This window comes from Athalia rosae, chromosome 3 (genome assembly GCF_917208135.1).
Source record: "Athalia rosae chromosome 3, iyAthRosa1.1, whole genome shotgun sequence".
In the NCBI taxonomy this organism is placed as follows: domain Eukaryota; kingdom Metazoa; phylum Arthropoda; class Insecta; order Hymenoptera; family Athaliidae; genus Athalia; species Athalia rosae.
In genome coordinates, this window is record NC_064028.1 from 10723318 (window position 1) to 10736532 (window position 13215).

At 40.2% G+C, this 13215-nt stretch overlaps 1 protein-coding gene across 7 annotated transcripts in view; it reads left to right on the forward strand.

The window, feature by feature from the left end:
- Window positions 1-13215, forward strand: part of LOC105690049 (dual specificity calcium/calmodulin-dependent 3',5'-cyclic nucleotide phosphodiesterase 1) — a 130156-nt gene that overhangs the window by 52419 nt on the left and 64522 nt on the right. The window lies entirely within an intron of this gene.

Sequence of the window (13215 nt, forward strand, 5' to 3'; positions counted from 1 at the left end):
CCTTTGCACACCATAAATAATGTCTTCGGAATTCTGCTCCGCGGAATTCATCATCCTCATCCTTCAAAAACCGAGCATGCTTGAAGTTAAACTCAATTTCGGGTTATTCTCATTGGAATAATTAACTTACATCACCGAATACTGCGCGACAAGTATTAGCGGAGGGAAAAAGGGGCGAAAGGCGGTAAGAGGCTGCGAGGGCGTGAGGGAGGGGGGGGGAGGGGGGGGGACGTTTGCCTCGCAAATATAAATGCTGCACAAGAACAAATTTCGTAATGGCGCGACTCCAAGCTTCGCATGCATAATTCAAACATCCGCGCGTTACTTCGCTTTTCTGTAGAATATTTAAAACAGAAAAAAAGAAAATAGAAACTAACATACTACCATATACTACCGACTTTCGCACTCTTTTATTTCGCATTCCCATATATTCCCCGTCAACGGTTCCGCTCGTTAGCAAAATGTTTTTTTTTTTTTTTTTTTTCTCAAAGTCTCACATTACGACGACTAATGCTAAGCGGACGTCGGTTGATTGGGCAAAAATACCATTTCGGGTCCGACGTCAAATTAATTAACTCTTTCGTAAAGTCCGATCAAAAATGTGAAATTTTTAGATTTCCGGTTTAAAGAGATTGTCTTGTCCAATGGCATCGTCACCGTGCAAAAATCTTTGACGAAAGAAAAAGCATTTCTTCACCGAGGCGATCTGCGGGGTGGTTGAAAATTTGGAGAGCACAAACTTCACGAACGATTCAATGGGTTCACCCGGTATATTTCAGCAGAATTCATGACAATTCGAGTCCTACTTTCCCAGTCATAATTCAAAAGCGTTTAAGATCGGGAGAATTATGAGTAGCTTTAAGTGTCCCCCGGATGAAAACGGACTTTGATTACCCCTCTATTCGTTATAATAGCAGGTATCTAATGGTTTACCACGTATAGGTATACGGGTTCCGTACACGACTAGGGATGTTAAAAGCTTTCCAACTTTTCATTAGAGAGATAAAAAAGAAGAAAGAATTATATCTGTTTCAGATAAATTACACCATGTCCATAATTTACACGTGATAATTATGCATAAAGATTCGTTTGACTGAAAAACAAACAGATACGATTGTTCCGAAAATAGAAATTTTGCATTAATTATTCTATTACAAAGATAATACCAGACATTGAGCATTTTACGATATGAGCTGTCACCGTATAAGAAAAGTCATACGGTTGGACGGTAAAACAAAAAAAAAAAAACGTAACAAATTCTCTGAGATAATAAGTTTCAAGGCCATAATTGCACTACTCGTACTAAAAATGATGTTCTTTTGTTTCGCAGGTATGGGAAAATATTAGATTTTTGAAAATTTTACACAAGACAACTGGAACGGTGAGTATGAAACACTTTTCGATGTAACGTATTCCGAGCACATGCAAAACCAAAAAAAAAAAAACAATAAAGGAGAGATGGCTTTTCACATTCCAACATGTCGTCTCTCGATGATTTTTTACCTGACGTGAGTTTTTTTGCACATCGCGAAGTTTTGGCGAGGACAATTTTCTCCAAGATAGCAACGGCGGAGTTCTAATTACGCCTGCGGGTTTCACTATTCCTTATCCGTTTTTTCGAATCGGTAATAAAATTTCCCACCTCATTATTCTCGCTGCCGGATGAACCGCTCCCGTTGAATGGTTGTACCACCGCGGTACCGCAGGATTATTGCGGTGACTATACGAACTTTAGGGGCGTATCTTTAGCACGTACACGTGTCGGAATGAATTAGAATTGCGGTTGTTCGTCTTGTCTCCAAGGTATTCGCTCTCGCTTCGGTTATCCGGGAGATCTTCCTCCGCGAATCACCGAACCTTCCATTTTCCGTACTCGCAGTTAGGAGGTCGCAAAGAAACAGACAATTTATCATACAGCTATCGCGTGAAACAAACGAAAAGCACGTTCCACTTTCGCTTCTTTTTCACTCGCATAAATTAAAACGATCTTACATATTATCAATTCTCCAAAGTGACCCTTCGCCTCATATTTATTCGACAATATTTATCACACGTACGTAGTACCTACCCGCTGGGTATTTCAACCGCCGTTATCTCGCCCCGCTCGTGGGAAATCAGCCGTTCCTTTTTTTTTTTTTTATCATTCCGCACATTCGAAAATTACCGCCGTCATCTCCGACCGTCGGAGAACACCCCATTAATTCTTTCCAATTGTAAAGCAACAAAAATAAAGGAGAGTAACGAAATACGTAGGAGGAACGGTTATGCGGGGTGGTTAGATGCCCTCGATTCTCGGACGCCCTGCAGGGCTGGTCTTCCGTCTTTCAGCGCCGGATGCACACGGAGTTCATTTTGTTCGTACTAAAATCGTGCTTCACCTCCGCCCGTACAGCTTACACGTCGAAAATTTATATGCGAATCGTTCATCGATCCTGGAGCGATACATTTCGGGGTACCCTTAACAAGGCAGGATCTCCCCGGGGATTTCTTTGAGATAAGTAAACAATGGCTTGTTTTTACGCTGTTCATTTTTCTCCCTCACCGTCGCCGTACAGTGTACGTACAACGACGTACCTCTACGTCATTGAAAAAAAGATAAACGAATGAATAAAAAGAAAAAAAAAAAAAGAAACATTTTTCACTCAATGTTCGTGACGAACGGTGGATTTTTATACACGGGTGTATAGAGATACGTTTACACACAGTGTGTAAACGTGAGGTACTTTAATTAGAATTTTTGAGGCGCTCGGAGTGCTCCGTCTGAATTCGCCGATACCGTACCACCCCCGCGTTTCACCCCCTGCCGTTACCCTTAATTTTATCTGCAAACATCAAAAGTTCGCCGAATTATTAAGATACGCGGGCCTCCCCCGCTACCCCCACTTTCGATTCGACACTACAGCGTCCGACGAGCGTTCTCTTCCGTACAAAATTTCATTCCACGTTTAGGAATTTCACTTTCATTTCCTTCTCTTGTTCCTAACGGGATATTGAGATCGAACCGTCGGATGAATGTAGTCACGATTTCAAGGCGTATTGAATTTTTAATAAATTCAACGGTCGACTTATTCGATTCACTCGTTTTTGGGGATATCCCTTTATCGGATCATGTGCGTTAGCAGCCAAATTATCCTGCATTAATTAGTTTATTTTAGTTTTTCGAAGAACTGCAATTGTGATTCCAGCGATTCCAATGATCGAATGAAAGAAAAAAAAAAAACTACTGCAATCAGAAGTAAGTGATTTCCAAATATCTTTGAACGGCAAGAGAAGTCGAAGGCTATCGATAAGTGGATTAAAAATTGGGACAACGAATTTTCTGGTTGGATGCTTCGTTAGGTTTCTTAATCCTTGAAATCCTGAATTATTATACCGCGATTGCGAAAGTGCGAGCTACAGTTTGCCTACCCCGTATAAAAGGTTATCTCTATATACCTATTGTACTAATTGTATGAAATAATTTAGAAAACATTGTCACAGAGTTTTCCCTTCGGAAAATTTCCCTTGTAATCTACCCTTTGAATAAAGCCCCCGAGGACTACAATGGAAAGTATTTCGAGAGGAGAAATTAGAAAAAGTACAAAAAATACAAAGAGAATAAATACCTATATAAAAATGAGGAAAAAAAAAGGGAGCAAAGCTAACGCGTGGATCTCACTTTTTCACCAAAATCTCTCCAATTATTCGCGAGCCTTGTCGTCCGCGTTGTTTAAATTAGTCCGGGGATAAAGAGGAAAGGGAAAAAAACAAACGCCAACCTACACCCTCGAACCCCCCTGAGGAAGTTCCCGGTTTTCTCTACGGCGGCACAATTGCGCTTCAGCGAACCACTAGATAAGGCCGACATAATTTAGTTTATCGTTTTGATTCATTCCTCGCAATCTCGACAAATTTTTCATTTTCATTTTTTTTTTTTTTGTTCCCCTCTGTTTTACCCGTTTCGACTCAGTTTCCTTTCTTTGTCTTGGCTTCTTCTTTCATCGCCGAGTAAATTATTAAGATATTTCGCGAGACGTAAACTTTATCATGTGACAATTTTTTTTTTTTCACACGGGGCGGCGGGTCGGAGGCTGAAAATTCTCGTGGGGATAATAAGGTCGAAATGTTGCCACTAATCGCGGTATATAGACGCAGGTTATTGTCTGGAGGTTTACTCTTCGCGTATTTAATTAATTTAATCCAACAAGAAAATGGTTGGGAAACACGTGTTAATACACGTGGGTGTGGTAGACCTAAATTATTCTATCCGCGAGTTTATACGGTAAAACTAAACACTCGTTTTGCGTATAACTTGTAACTGGAAACTTGAAACTTGAAACTTAGTTAACTACACATCACCTCGAAAATATTTCAATTTGCCAACCTACCAAAGTACCAATATCACTCGAGATGTTTGAATAGGCCCCACGTACAACGCGGCGACCAAAATCTATACCTTATAGGTACGACGTACGTACATATAGAAACTCGAGAAAATAACCTAAGGTGATTTACCTCCCACCACATAGAGGATAGCCTCAACGGCCACATTTACCGCACGGTTCCTTGATACAGTTACTTACTTACTCACTTACTCGCTTACTTACTTACGGACTTACTCAACTATATGTCAACGTCAGGTTTGTTTATTCATGTGCCTCGCCCTAAATTTCTACCACATAAAGGGCTTTACGTTCCCCAAGGTGGAATTGTCTTACGCCGCCCTCGGGTTTAGGTGGTGCATTTTCCCGTCGCGAACGAGAAACGACACATTTTGTTTCAAGTTTTCTCCCATTTTCAGGATCGACGATCGCTATCACGCTATACGAAGACTATTTCTTAATTGTCTAGCGATTGCGTGTTGAAAAAAATTACACACGCGCGATGCTGAAATAATTTGAAATCTCTGATTAGCGTGGAGCCGCACAATTAGGGGGTGAAATATGCCAGCTGAGAGGATCGAGCTTAATATTACTTTAGGTAAAATTAAAGCTCCATTTGTACACCGCAGCTGCGGAGCTCCTGTAATTTGTGAAAAATAAGTTCAAAGAAATGTATAATTTTTCCCACGCTTTCTATCGCACGACCTTATATCGTCATTCTTCCAACGAAGAGAACTCGGTAAACCTAGATTTTCAAAATTATTTCAGTTACAGTCGACTCGGTAGTTGTATTTTTGTTCTTCTTTTTTTAGCCAAATGTATGGATATGGTATCAAATTCGAACGATGTACATATAATTTTTAGTAAAAATAGGAGTCGAGAGATGCGCCGGAATGGGACATCGGGAACGTAAGATAATCTGCGGAATGCGTTACGCCGCAAACTGCATAATTATTCCGCAATGCAACTGCGGCAGTTTACCGTAACTGCAGTTGCAGTTAGCTAAACGTCCGTATAAATTTCCGTTGCAGTTCAACCGACCGCGGTTTATACCTCAAGTATATCATCCACTCCAATCAGCCTTAAATTTAACGTGCATCGCGTTATTGATAATCGCCCTGAATAAATTCGATCGAAACTATTTCTCCTTCCAACGAACGTCATCGGCAACGTTCGAAAATAGTCTCGCCGCCGTTAAATTTCAGCGAATCGAAATTCTCCCGATATCACTAATTTCTCATCGTTATTATTTATCTCCTTTTCATTTTTTTTACGCTCGTCGTATGTCACACCGTCCTCTGAATTTACGCGGGTCGCGTTATAGGCGTATTTTCGCCGGTCGAGATTAGCTTTCGAGAATCCATAACTCGATTTTATTCGTTAAACGTTTTTACGTACATCAGGAATGAAATTGACATCGTGTCCCTTGACGTAAATTTAACAGAGAGTGTGTTATTATGGAACTTGAAGACTGCGGGCGTCTTATAAAAATTCTTGAAAGCTGTTCAAAAATTGAGGGGGTGAAAGAGCCGCGAGGGGCCGGGGAGGGGGGAGGGGGGGGGTGTTGAAAATCGAATGTGGAAATGCCCCGCAAGCTTGAGCGATGAAAGACGAGTGGGAGGGGGAAAAAATGAAGCATTGAAATAAAGTGAAATTAAATGAAAATTCGAATGTAATGTTACGTGGCTACGTAAGACGTGACGTGCGATATACGTATACGGAACTTTGAAATGTTAACAAACTATAATTATGTTTGTTATCGCGATCTCTTCTTTATTTACTTTGCTCTTCCATAACTTCGGTTCATCCGGAACGTGACCCTGGAGATGAACGTGATCCACGATACCAACCGTATCCCCCTTGATTTGCATAAATATACAAAGTCATACCAATTTCAAAATGGATAATGACGCGCATACGAGTAGAATCTTAAGAAGTTGCCGTAATTCGTCTTGTCGAATTTTCAATTATTCTTTCTTTTCGTTCATATGTAACCTCGAGATTTTTCGTATTTGATCGAAGCGGAGTTGGAAGAAAAATTTTTTCAGCCTCACGAACGGAAGAGTTTGAAAAAATAGGTGGAGCGAGGGTAATGGAAGCTCGTTTGGTTATCGACACGGAATACCTGGTACAATGCACAACCATAACTATACGGTATTATAGAGCGGACGTTGTAAACGTTAGAGCTATAAGCACAGTTCACGTTAAAACGCAATGACCATTACTCTCCGAAGTTTCATTTGATTATGCAAATCCGTTTCGAGGATTTCCCTGGAAATCTGTAATTCGAGGCTGGCAGAAATGGCACGTAAGCCTCGATTCTCTTCCTTCCTTCCTTCCTTCCTTTCTGCTTTCCTTCCTTCCTTCCTTCCTTCCCCCGTTTCTCGCTCTCCATATTTCCTCTTATTCCGTTATTTCCGTCTACCGCGCCTCGCTTCCCGCGGGATCTATTATACATTATATTCATGTTCGAGATTGGACAAATCGCCCATTGCCTCTTAATCGAACCCCGATATTATAACTTTCCAAAAATTCAATTCCCCAATTTATCTCCATCGACGGAACACGGCTGATCGCTCATCCGAATCTCCAACTTTGTTTTATGAAAGGAAAATTAACAAAAAAAAAAAAGAAGAATTCAAGCAACTGAGAGAAAGATAAAGTTTTTTATTCTTCGGTATTTGGAACTTGTTATAAAATGAAGTAAAAAAAAAAAAAAATCTGCATAGCCGTTTCTTCAGATGTAGATACGGAAGTGGATTGAGCCGAGTATGTAAAAAAGAAAAAAAGAAATTGAAAAAAGAACAGATAAATAGATAGAATGCGACGTTGAATAGAATTCGAGTTTTCACAGATACTTTTTTCACGTGTGCTTTTTTTTTTCTGTTGTTTGTGTCTTGTACACACGACATACATGCATTGAGAGGGTGGAGAGTAGTAGACTAGACAAAATATAATATATACCTACAGCGGTGTAGCTCGCGAAGAAAAATATTTTTCAACCATAATAGACACGACATTTACGTTTTTCGTTTGGGTTTCAAGTCGAAAGTTGGCTTTGGCGTTGGCTTTTGCACGTTACACTCTACCTACCCTATTACGATGAGTCGACATTGGCTACCCGCCAACTTTCAACCCAAGAAGACTTTGCTCCGGTGCAAGCTTCATGTTCAATCAATACCAAACTTGTATCGATCCTAAATAGACTTTGTTATAAATAGACATACCTGCCAAGAATAGGTGCATAACATCCGCATTGTAGGCGAGTTCATTAAAAAAAAGAAAAAAAACCAAAGGAAATGCACGAATCGATCGCGCCACTCGGCTAAGAGGCATTCGCTCATTATTGCAGTAATTTTTCCGACGCGAGATTTTATCTTCTTTCAGGTCGATGAATTACTCCGATTATATGAGTGACGCCGACCGAAAGGAGGGCGGGCGAATCGATTTTTTAAATTCTTCGAACGATCCTCGACGATCGTTCGGCGGGGTCGAAACTTCCAGCGTGTGTTGTCGCTGGCGTTGAACGAAAACTTGAAAATGCTGGAACGAGATGGGAAAAAGATAGAATTTGAAAATCGAAAAGTCGGGAGCTGGATCCGCGTCGACGTGTTTCCGCGATTGTTATTGGGCACATGTCATAATCGGGGCGCGTTGTGCGATAATTTGTAATTTCCTAACTCGAACGGGTACGGAAAGGGACGATCGAAATTTCCCCGCATGACAATCATCTCCAGTAATTGGGTTTTTGATTATTTCCGATACACGTAGGTACCTACATTTAGCTGACGTTGTCATTTTCGATCACAATCAACATTAATAAAATTCCCGGGGAAATATTTCGCCCCTCACGATTCGCGCGATTGGCGGATTAGAAATTTTCAGGGAGTAAGGCAGAATTCTGTTTTGTTTCGATCCGCTGTTGGTAGTAAAAAGCTCGCAGCTTTTGCAGCTTTTACGTGGTACCAGATATCGGACTTTACGTACTGATACCGTTCTCACGGCGTTGTGCTTTAGCCGCAGGGGGTAAAGGCAGAAAACTGCGCTGTTCGATCGGCGAAATGAAAAAAGAAAACAAATGAAACGCCTTGTTTATTACCGCGCAGCGTTATACAGGGTGCGCGTATAATTCCCAAGTTCGGCCCAAAATAAATACAAAAATTGAATTGAAAAAAAAAAAAAAACATTTTTCACGTCGTTAAAAATTGTCGGAGATAGAAAATCACCGCCAATCAGATAAAAAGGAAAACAAGTGGGAATTAGGATACTGTACGGTGGTGGGCGTAAACAGGATAACGAAATAATAGACGGGGTCCTTAGTAATGTGTTTACTCTGCGTTTTAGTAGGAGAAATTTGATACATCGTTCTCTGAATTCCGAATGAATTTGGAGAGAAGAAGAAGGAAGTAAGGAGAAAAAGGAACAGTAGGAAACCGGAAACCGAAAACCGAAGCAAAATTAGATGCGCGGAGTTTCGAGGGAACGAGATCCGTATAATGCACCTGATTGTTTGTCGACTTGTTTTAACGGGGAATCCATTACGAAATTTCGATGGTTACCGAACGACTCGAATACAAAGCGACTTCCTTCTTCTCCTCCATATTCACGAAGCGGGGATCCAGGTGAACAATTTTAACGCACTTCTGAAAAAAAGTCATCAGCTAGAGATTCGCCACCGAAGGATATCGGAATCAGGAATTCTCATGTACCTGTAGACGGGCGCGTCGTTATTCCTCCGGTTGTTAAGGGTCGGGTGAAGAAGTTCGTAACTTTACCGAAATTTTCCTCAACTTTCGTCACCTCGCACCTTTAACCGTCGCCACTTTAAAACTCGTGCTTGTATAAAGTTTCAACGCGCTTTTCGGGACCTAGTGAAAACTCCATCGAGTTAATATTTGTACAAAACTTCGACCGAAGACGGCAGAGAAATTTTTTCAAAGAATTATATTTACTTCGCTTTAATTCGAGACCTTTCTGACACTTTGATGAAAGCCATCGGGAGAAAAGTTTTTTTTTTTTTTTTTCCCTCAGTTACGACCAACTTCCAAAGATCGTTCGAAGAAACGCAATGTATAAATATAGATCAGAGATGAAAAAATCAAAAGAAAATAAAAACAATCTTCGAAGGTGATGAATCCGAGATTTTCGTCGTACATATTTATTTTGTCGCTTTTCCCTTGTCCTTTCAAACTTATTCGCGTTATTTAGATCGCGCGAACAAATACATATGTACCACTTGAAAAATATATACTCGCCAATTCACCGGCCATATCTCTAATTTCATAGAACCTACATTTGTACATCTCGCGCTGTTTTTTGAGAGGATTTTGTACAAACGTAAAGGAAATTATTATACGCAGGTTCGCGGGTATATTATACGTTACGTACATACAGATGTATATAAATTCAGAAAAATATCAAAGCTATGATCAAAGCGTTGAATAAAATATTACTTATACCTCCAGGAGTAAAGTACTGTATTATATAATAATGACGACAATCTACAATCAAATCGAAGAAGATAATTCTCTTTCAAATTCCGTCAACCGTCAATTATATTTATCGCGGAATACGCGGGGTTTCGATTGTTTTCGCAACTGGGTTGAACAAATAATTAAAATTAAATCATTCTAACGAACTTCGTACGCGAATGCGTTTTTTCTGATCGCAAGAACTGATAAAACTTTACCATTTTTTTTTGTTTTTTTTTTGGTTGTTTTTTTGTTGTCATTTTTCAAGCACGATAGTTTAATGCACGTCACGCAATGTATAACCGGCAGGTATACCTAGGGTACGTAGATACAAACTCGGCGTGAAGTTTGGTCGGTTTTAATTTTAAAGCAGCAGTTATTACAATCATAATCCGACGGGGAGGCTTAATTTTGAGAAAATTGTACCAGAACTCGCCAGCTTTTATTATTCAATTATTATTATTATTATTTATTTATTTTTTTTTTTTGCATTTTCCACTCTCCGTCTTCTAATTCCCCCTTTTTAATGAATATTTTAATTTTATATACGTATGTAATACGACATGCTATGAAAGCAAAAGCTACCGCAGTTGCAAGCGTGATAATTACTCGCGTGTATAATGTCCCATTTAACCGTAAAAAAGAACGAAAATTTGTTGGTTTTTTTTTTTTTATTTTTCAACGTAACCGCGACGAGTAAAAAACGTATCAATGGGTCTGATCAGCACTTTTCTCATATTAGAATTTTTATAACCCCACTCGTATCGTCATTATAATATTTATTAATTTGTCCTTTTTTATTTAATTTTTTTTTTACCAAAAATGCCGAATATTTTTCGTCCAAATTCAACGTACATCTATAGATGTGGTCGGAATTGCGATATCGAAGTTAAATTCGACAGCCGCAGAGTACAGGGAGAATTTCGGTATAAAAATGTCGAAACCTTGAAAGGGACGATCCGATCGTCAAGGGATGCGGTGGGTTGACAAATTTCGTTAGTTAATTAACCTGCTTGAAGTTTCTCAATAATTAAGTACATCTACTTTACCTAAATTAACTATATATATGTATATATACCTATACCTATTCACACGCAAAGACCTCAAGCTGTACGTCGTTAACCGTTACACAATAATCACAAATTTCATTTCAACCGTTATTGATTAATTTGGAAAAATTAATCCCGGTAAGGAAATCATTTTTTTTTTTTTTCGTAACAAATCGTTTGATAATCTCGACGATTGTTTCCTCGTTTCTTGATGCCGTCGCGTTATAATTGTAATCTCGAGGGGGTTTTCAACGGACGACACGTGGGGAGTCGAATTTTGTACCCACGTAGGTATAAAGGGGGGGGGGGGGGGGGGGGAGTTTCTATTTTGAAAAAGTTTTTGCGCGGTTCAGACCTCCGGCGGCCTTCGTCAGTTGGAGGATGGTATATAATTAATTTCCAGGTATCGCGTGCTCGCCCAGCTGCAAAGCATAATCCACCAGCCTTGTCCCGACGCCTCGCGACGCCCTGCGACGCCCTGCGAGGGTTGGATACGGGGCTGATGTTTCCTGAATAATAACACCGAGACACCGGAGTACGTAAATCGGCGAGGACGGTAGGCGAGGCGAGGCGACGTCGTCGTATATAAGAGGCCAGACGCGAGGCGGCGAAACGAAACTTCTGGAGAGTAGGTAATACCTAATACCGTAGACGACGTATGTAGCGACGTGTACAACGTTGGTACATATGTACCTCCCGCGGGCGCATCGATCATCACCCGCGAGTTGTCTCCTGGCAAACTTCGTTAGTTTTCTTCCCGATAATTTATCTTGTGATACCGCCAAAAATGAACAATACCCGGCCACACGTCACTTCGCTCGCGAACGTCCGCAGTATACACGTTACACCCGATGCGAGCGCGTATCGCGAGTAGGTACGCACGTAATAACATTCCCATCCTTCCCAGCCCTTAGCACGAGCTTCGAGTATTATCCCATAACTATACGTCTTCCCGTTACACCGCCCCCGTAACGTCGATATATCTCACCCGATGGTTCGTCCATCGGTCAAGTTTCCCTTGTAGTTTTTCCAACTCTTAGCGTAAAAAATGATCCAGATGAATTTTTTAGCGGCTGAATTCGGATTTTTTTCCGCACCGCGTTAATTAATTCGAAATAAGGTCTCCTAAAAAAAAAAAAGTGAGAAAAAACGCATCCGCGGAGTTTGAAACCATGTCGCGATAATATATGGGAAAAGTATCGTGTATTATAGACCGTTGTAGAGAAGTTAGTTTTTGAAAAATAATTAGCTACGTCACGGAATAAAAGTTTTTTCTCTCGGTTGCACATTTAATGAAAAACGGTATAAACCTTAGAACCTCCATTATCGGTCGACACGTGAGATATTTATCGTCGGCAACTCAAAGGGTTAGCGAAAACCTAATTGGAGTCGGTTGAACGGTAGCTGTTCAGGTAGTGTTGTAAATAGGGGTTGCTTCGTGACACTTGAATATTTTATGGCTCGGGAGGTATTCGGAAAAAAATTAGGCGCGCGGTAAATAACGGAGGAAGGAAAGAGGAATTTTTCTAAACGATGAATCGTAAAAAAAGAGGTGTGAAATTTTTTCGCTCCGGGTTCTGTAAAACGTATCGACGATAGTTTACCCATCTTCGATACGCGTAAATAAATATGTGTATAAATAAAACGTACTCAAAATCGGTGAGGAAAAAAATATCGACGCCTGAACTTGTAGCGCGTTATAACTCGTCAAGATTGAAATGACGTAGTTAATGAGGAAGGGTTTGGAAAGCTCGAATATATACCTATATATATATATAGGTAGGTAAGTCAGGTGTCCGTGTGTTCGTTGCTACATCAAAGCTATTTATTCTACCGCTATTTTAAATCCTCTATAAATATTTGACCGTTTCATCGCGAAATTTCCAAATATGTACGTTGGTATTCGTGCGTATAGGTAGGTGAATAATATCTGTTCGGTGGCCACCAAAGTTTGCCTATCGCGTCCAAACTCTACCAACGATTTAACATTTTTATTTTTATATCCCAACTGTTGCTTTCGCTGACTTTTTCCCCCGTAGATTCTACTCTTTTTTTTTTCTTCTCTCTCGAATGAGAAAATATGTTCAACCGCAATTCCGCTTGTTGAAATAGATATTGTTTCGACGAACCGATCGAAAAAAAAAAATTAGAAAAAAAAAAGAACACCATTGCAATACTCGAAAAACTCGAACGCTGATCGAAAATTTTATGGGGCAGACAGAAACTGCAGGTCATATCAATTCGGTCGCGAGTATCGCTGGCTCCTGGTGACTCGACACCGAGTCGATCTTCAATTTTTTACCCGCGTCGTACGTAAGTGGATAAAAATCCGTC